The sequence below is a fragment of the Canis lupus genome, chromosome 37 (genome assembly GCF_003254725.2).
Source record: "Canis lupus dingo isolate Sandy chromosome 37, ASM325472v2, whole genome shotgun sequence".
Classification (NCBI taxonomy): Eukaryota; Metazoa; Chordata; class Mammalia; order Carnivora; family Canidae; genus Canis; species Canis lupus.
In genome coordinates, this window is record NC_064279.1 from 17,331,431 (window position 1) to 17,339,607 (window position 8,177).

General features: G+C 36.3%; 1 pseudogene; it reads left to right on the forward strand.

Moving 5' to 3' along the window:
* The first annotated feature begins 1,025 nt into the window (after nt 1-1,025).
* Nucleotides 1,026-1,907, forward strand: LOC112656398 (E2F-associated phosphoprotein-like; annotated as a pseudogene).
* Nucleotides 1,908-8,177: the final 6,270 nt, after the last annotated feature.

Here is an 8,177-nt window from a genome sequence, read left to right on the forward strand (position 1 = left end):
ACACTGAGGCTATTTACACCCAAGAATCAAACAACACATCTTCTACTAGCTATATCTCTTATTAAAGGGTTCTTAAAACACCCTGAGGATCAAATATATGATGTCCTACACAAGATCATATATAACTCAGTAGTTGAGGTGCTCTGTGATAGAGGCAGCTGTAGCTCCCTGGCATCAATTGCAGGAAAGCAGTGATGTTCCTAATAAATGCAGTGTTATTATCAGCATGTTATAAGCTGCAGCAGAGAGAATGCCTTTTATCATCCACACAGAAACCTCTCCCATAAAGGCCGTAGAAACCATTTGCAAATATAAATATGAATAGAACTGTACTTATTTTTGAAGTTTATAGCACCCATTAATAGCAGTAAATCATATAAAGGCAATTCGCTTTCCAATTCCATTTGCAAAAAAAATGCAAAATGCATATTATACAAATAAGTGATAGGTACATAAAATGCCATTTGTGTCAGCATGCTGAAAAGGATAATGCAAATCTAATTCAATTGTAAAGCACTACAAAAGAGATGTCAAACAGAAGCATTGCATCACAAATATCTAATATTTTTCAAAGCATGGATTACATCTGTAATGAAAGTATAATGGAGAGAAATTCTGATAGGAAAGGGGTGGGTATATGATAACTCAAAATAATAAACATAAAGTTATTAGTTCTATTTTACAGCTGCTAAGTTATTTTTAAAGATATGAAATGGTAATACATCTAAATAGTTACATTTTATATAATTCCAAAGAAAAGGAAGAAAACACAAACAAAATCCAGGGAGAAAAATTGGCAAATGCAGATTATTAAGTTTTCTTTTTTTTTTTATTTATTTTTTTATTATTATTTTATTTATTTATTTTTTTAAAATTTTTTTTTTAGATTATTAAGTTTTCTAACCATTAAGAAGTGCCATTAAATCAGTAATGGTTCAAGTAAGAATTAAAAACAAAGCCAGGGTTCTAGCCCGGGTACCTATGGTGTAAACAGATGCTGTGTGGACGCTTGTAGTCGGCGTCCGAGGGTGTAGGTCACCATGAGCCGGCTCCAGGATGAGTATGACCCCTACGCAGTGGAAGAGCCTAGCGACCACCTGCTTTGAGCAGTTCTGAAGATGAAATGGATGTGTTTTTACATGGAACTCCTGACCAAAAAAGAAAACTCATCAGAGAATGTCTTACTGAAGAAAGTGAATCATCTAGTGAAGATGAATTTGAAAAAGAAATGGAAGCTGAATTAAATTCCACCATAAAAACAATGGAGGACAAGTTATCCTCTCTGGAAACAGGGTCTTCCTCAGGAACTGGAAAAGTTGGAACAGCTCTGACAAAGTACTATGATGGTATATATTTTGATTCTGATTCTGAAGATGAAGACAAAACAGCACAGGTAACCAAGAAGGAAAAGAAAAAACGACACAGGATTCCAACAAATGATGAGTTATTATATGATCCTGAAAAAGATAACAGAGATCAGGCCTGGGTTGATGCACAAAGAAGAGGCTACCATGGTTTTGGAATACAGAGACCATATCAACAACGGCCTGTTCCAAATAGTGACGCTGTCTTGAATTGCCCTGCCTGCATGACCACACCATGTCTTGATTGCCAAAGGCATGAATCATACAAAACTCAGTATAGAGCAATGTTTGTGATGAATTGTTCTGTCAACAAAGAGGAGGTTCTAAGATACAAAAATCTCAGAGAACAGGAAGAAAAGGCGAGGCCATAAGAAGATGAGGTCTAACCACGAAGACACTGCAGAGCAGACAGAGGCACAAGCGGAAGAAATCTATCACCCGGTCATGTGCACCGAATGTTCCACGGAAGTGGCCGTCTATGACAAGGACGAAGTCTTTCATTTTTTCAACGTTTTAGCAAGTCATTCTTGAATAGTTCAGTTGGCATTTTTGGCCCAATACAATATATAAGGCAAACATGGACAGTTATTACCCTCTTGCCTATTCATATCAAGTAACATTCTGAGGACACAGTGTTTATCTTTTTGAAAGAGAATGGTTGTCAGCCTTCATCCCTCCGCCCCCTTTAAAAAATTTTTCCCCAGCTCTGATGGGACTGATAATTCATTCCCTCTTTGATGGGCATTTGGAAACTAAGGGGCTTTTCATGTATTAAAGCTCTTTAGAATTAAAATGTTCTGCAGTTATAAGTAAAACAAAAACAAAAACAAACAAAAGCAAAAACAAACAAAAAACAAAACCAAGCAAAAAACACTTGTATCTAGCAGAAGTTATCCATGACCTAGGATTTATAAAAATATAAGCAAACTAAAAATGTCAGTGAGAGTCTACATATATCCCTATCTTTCTTCTTTGTACTACTGATGCTGGCTGGTATCCTTTGGAGCAGGATCCTTATGTCAAAGATATGGGTGAGAAATATTAAACATCCTGTGAAATAGATAAAAAATATATACTGGGTGAATAATGCTTTTTTATATTTTAATACCAGACTAGCACATACAAAACAATCCTCTCCAAATATTTTATCTGTTTTCAGGAAAAGAAATAGAAATGCAGACTACGTAATAAAGTCTATTTAGTGAAAATAATAAGCAGACAAATAAAAAAAGCAAGACATCTGTCATCAAGATAGGTAGAAAAAACAAATACTTATTATAAGGATTCCAAAGACACTGTGACAGAGAACATTTTATAATAGATTTTGACACGTTAGTTGAGAGTTCTGGCAGTAATTAGCAGTAGGATTTTAGATGACTCAAATAAACTTTCTAACTTCTCTCTCTACAAAGCGAGGGAATTGTTTCAAAATCATTTTCAAATTTTAACACTCTACTATTTTACAAGGTAAAGGAAAATTCAAAAATAAACATTTCAGATGGCTTTATGGGCCTTTTTTGGTAGGAAATGTGGTTTAAAAAATCAACTTCATTAGACTGCATTTTTTAAGAATATATCTGATGTTAATGGATAAAAATTTATTAGTCACTCTGAAATAGATTATGTAACAAAGTACTATCATTCTTTGGAAAAAAATATTTCAAAAGCCTGTTATCCTCTTAGTAAGTGTCATGACAAACTATCTACTCTTAAAGACCAATAAAATTAATCAGCAGTCATGATAAAAAATTTACACATGGAAAATATTTCCCATATTTCCCCTCCCAAATTACAGCATAGTAAATATTTAATTTCTGAAATGATTTGCAAGTAGCATCTTGCTTTTATTTTAACTTTTTTCCTTTACCAGGAAAGGATGTACCTCATCTATCTGACCTGGTATTAAATAATCATTGTTAGTAAGTTTTAATGTAATATAAAATAAAAGTCAGAAGTTAAAATGTTATATTTTATAATATTAAGATTCAAAGGAAAGTGACTTTGCTATAAGGAATATAAAGGAGATGATAATGTAAAATATATTCTAAGATAGTTTTTTCATTAAATAGCATCTGAGTCCTTGGCCAATATGGTCTTCTCAGTCCTAGATGCTGCACTTAACCATTTACTCTCAGAATTGAACAAAAGAGTACCAACAGGTGGCCAAGAGGATCACCTGGATACCAAACTTATTTCTTGGGTCTGCATTATGTAATAGCACCCCTGCTTCCTCCTGAGAAGGCCAAGACTGTGGTTCCTGCCTGCCGGCCCATGGACATATGGACTCAAGGAATAACCTTAGTTGACAGTCCAACAATACACTTGTTGTAAACCCTGGTATAAGTTTTAATCTTTTGGAAGTCAGGACAGCTAACCCTAGAGCCCAGCACTGTGGTGACAATAACCACAAGTAGGCCTTTGGGAAGGATGATAAGTGGGAGCATTTCTACTTCCTCCCTGAGGACCCAGACACCATGGCACACAGACAAACCATCCATACTGTGTCCTACCCAAGTTCCTGACCCACAGAATCCGTGTGCATAATGATGGCTGCTTTACATGACTGGGATGGCTTATTATGACAGCAGTAGTGGTACTGGTTTTAGTACTAAGATTAGGGTGCTAAGATAATGAAAACCTAAAATATGTGGCACTGTTCTGGGACTGGGGAGAAGCTGAAAAAGCCTTAAGGAGATTGTTAGTCAAAATTGGACAAAAAAAAAAAAAAAAAAAAGACACTTGTTATACAGAGGCAAAAATTTAGCAAAACTATTTCCCACAATTACATGGTAAATAGAAAGTCTACCTGGCAAATATGTGACCTGGCCAAGATTACCAAGCAGCGCTGAAAATACACATGGCCATCAGCTGCTAAGTAGAAAATGAGAGGAGCTAAAGGAGTAAAAGAGCCAGCACTTATGGGGTATGAAAATAAAGCTGCTTCTCATTCTCACAATTGGATGAATCTTGGGCACATTGTGAGAAAATATGTGTATTTCTATGCACAGGAGAAGTGAATTGTGTGCCCATAGTAAAGACTACAGTAGGTATCTCCAAAAGATGGCCACACGAATCTGTATTTCACCCAGGTTCTGTGGGACCATGACACTTCTCCTATGAAGGGCTGGTTTGTGTGCCATCATCTGGAATCTACTGGACTTTTGTGACTTCCTTGGCCCATAGTAGAGGGGAAAGGTAACACTACGTGATCTCCAGGGGTCTATCTTACAATGTCATGCCTCCAGGTTTGCTTTTTGAGAAGACTTGCTCTTAGCAACCACTCATACTGTGAGGAAGTCCAGGCTAGCCATTCAGAGAGACCATAGAGGAAAGTCACAGGTGGATGCTCCATTTGAAAGCCCTCCTGAGATCCAAGATTCAGTCGACATTAACACCTTCACATGCGAGTGAAAACACCACTATATCCTTCCCATCACCATCTGTCCAGTTATCTCAGCTTTTGAGTCTCCCCAGCTAAGGCTCTAGAGACATGTTCTTGCTGTGTGCTATTCTTATCTCTAAGCATAGAATTGTGAGTATAATGAAAGTATTGTTTTATAGCACTAAACCTGGAGTGGTCTGTTTGCAATAGATAAATGATAAACTGAAATATTTTGAAAAATGAATCAAACACTTTGTTTAAATTTTTTCCTTATATGTTTAATTTTAAAAGATTTCGCTTCTGGCTTCTTATAAATACAGAGGTTTTCTTAAAAATCTGAGATATGACCAACACAATGGTCATGTATTCTAAAATACATGAGAATATTTTTCTTTAGCAAAAGAGAAAATTTTGCATTTTTCTTCATGAACTTTGATTTCTCTTATATTTCCCTTACACATATTACACTAATATCACAGAAGTATTTTCAACAACTTATTTTTGACAGCATTTTGGAGCATTTAAAATCTGGGGGGTAGAAGGGGATCCCTGGGTGGCTCAATGGTTTAGCTCCTGCCTTTGGCTCAGGGTGTGATCCTGGAGTCCCAGGATCGAGTCCCGCATCAGGCTCCCTGCATGGAGCTTGCTTCTCCCTCTGCCTATGTCTCTGCCTCTCTCTCTCTGTGTCTTTCATGAATAAATAAATAATAAAATCTTTAAAATAAAATAAAATCTGGGGGGGTAGATACTTTGTGAAGTAGGATTAAACTTTACCTACTGAACTTTCAACTTTTAAACCACTGAAAGTTTTTGGTTATTTGATTACCTGTGAAGCTCATTCCTACTGTAATTAGGTGCAGGAGCAATGTCTTACCATATGAATCATAGATCCAACTCAAATATTGCTACAAATCTTAGGTAAACGCCATGTACAGTTTATACAAGTAATTTATTAATTCATTCTTTACAATGCTGCAACTTCTGAGCAAAGAATAGGGGTAAAAAGAAATCTTCCATAATCAAATTCTAGTTCACTACCAGGTAGGTCAAGGCAAGTGACATCACAAATGGAATAATCTTATACGTCAAATTCAGTAATTTACAAAGAATTTTGCATACCTCCTTAATGTTTTATCAACAATACATAAGCATAATAATGTAGAACTCCAAAAAAAAAAAAAACCAAATTGTTATGATCAAACACAGTAAATAATAGATATATTGTTATTTTCTAAACACATTATTTTGCATACTCTCTAGGAGATAGGATGCTCAGTGGGAAGGCGGGACCTTTATAGTTAGAAAATTTGGAAATAAAATCCTCTGAGGAGGGGTGCCTGAGTGGCTCAGTGGTTGAGCATCTGCCTTTGGCTCAGGTCATGATCCTGGGGTCCTGGGATCAAGTCCCACATCAGCTCCCTCACAGGGAGCCTGCTTTTCTCTCTGCCTGTGTCCCTGCCTCTCTCTCTGTGTTTCTCATGAATAAATAAATCTTAAAAAAAAATCCTTGGAGGAAAGTAACTATATCAGTGAGAGCTCTTTTGATTGGAGAATATATACATATATTTGGAGAACATATATGTATATATGTCACATCTTCTAGAGAATAATAAAAAATCCAAGCCAAACCACTGCCCCAAACAAAACATTGCTATTTGACATACAGCATGAGTCTGGTCCTGTAGTGGCATTGAGCTAATGTGCTTCAGTATATCAAGAGGAAGATGTCCCCTTCCTCCATTGTTGGTTTTCAATCCTAGATAGACAGAAGAGCGTGAGGCTGTTTGGGGCTATGAGAGAACAGGGACATGCAATGATACTCAGTGGGCAGAGCACAGGTCATATGAAAATCTCATAATGCTGAGGACAGAGACTCATAATGAAAAATTGTGATATATAAATTTAATCCAAGTAAGATACTGAGAGCAATGCCTGCCATAGAGAAAATAATCAGTGACAATTAGATATTTCTATTATTTCTATTTGTACTGTCGTCATCTTCATCACCATCATCATCCCCATTTCACAAATATGGGAAACATGACATAATGATCTGTTCATGTATCACATGTATGCATCTCTTTCCCATTTCATTGCTAGACTTTCTAACAAGTAAGTTCATTTTTCGTTGTTCTTACATGAATCTCTATGGTGCCTAGTGCAGTTCCCTGAACTAAATAAGTCAGTATATCCCTACCTGATCTAATTACCCATCAGGACCCTTTTTATGTAGTTGTACTCTAGATTTCTCACACCAATGTTGCCTTTACCCATTTTACGTTTACGTTATGCTATAAACGCTGGATAGAGTGGTCTTTGCAAGATGAGGTCCAGAGGACACTGCTGTAACAACCTGGCTTACCTAGTCTCCAATCTGTACTTGTTTGGGATTTGGAAATTGTGGAGGACCAGGAATGCAGAAAAGATATTTTATCACAACCTGACTCCTCCACTTCCAGAAAAGTCAAGAGCAATGAATTGATGAATTATAAGATCCATGTCCATCACACATTGCATTTTCAAGAACTTGCATGAATTTGAAGGGGAAGCACCCTTTATAACAATGGAGTTGAGTTTTATTCTTGTTGAATGGGAGACAAAGTCATTAAGTGTGTATTTAAAAAAAAAGAAATTGAAAGTAAATTTTAAAATTGATATTTTTAATAGAAACGATTCATCTATCAGAAACTAGATTTCTTTTTCTCAAATACAATAAACTGTTTGTAATATCACTTAACTTCAATGGTCTATTTGGGTTAGTAAACATTTTCAATGCTGCTTGGTCTTTTTAAAATGTAGTGTACCTTTTATCCTTACCAATATCCACTGATCCCTTTGTCCAAATCATATGGTATCCTCCAGACAATATCTTTTGTTTCCTTTACAACTGTCACGCATAGTTCAATCCCCAAGCCCTCAAATTATTTGTCTTCAGAAATGCACTGCTGTTTGTAACATTACAATATTTATGTGTGTACACATGTACGTAGCCTCCCTCGTGGGGTCTATGTCCTGGAAGCACTGTGATAAGAGCTCACAGCAGGTGGCAAACAATGATCTTGTGAAATGGGCTTTTGCTACTGAAATTTGCTGACAAAATCCCAAAGGCTGGTTGTACCAGTCAGAATGACACTAACGTTCTCCTTTGCAAGGATGGCCTTTCTGACTTAATTCATTTTACTCCCTCCCTTCCCTCAAACACACACCTCCATACTCCTGCCCTGTTTCCCGCAGATTCTTGAAATTTCTGTCTCAAATAAAAGACAAGGAGAAAGAACACAGCCAGCAGAGCAGCGCTGAAATAACCCTTAAAAAGAAGAAAGAAAAATGGATTAGATAAATTTCGGATGTTTGTTTCCGTAATTCAAAAAAAAAAAAAAAAGAGGAAAAATAAAAGAGTAAAGACTAAAACTCAGAAAAGGGCAAAACTC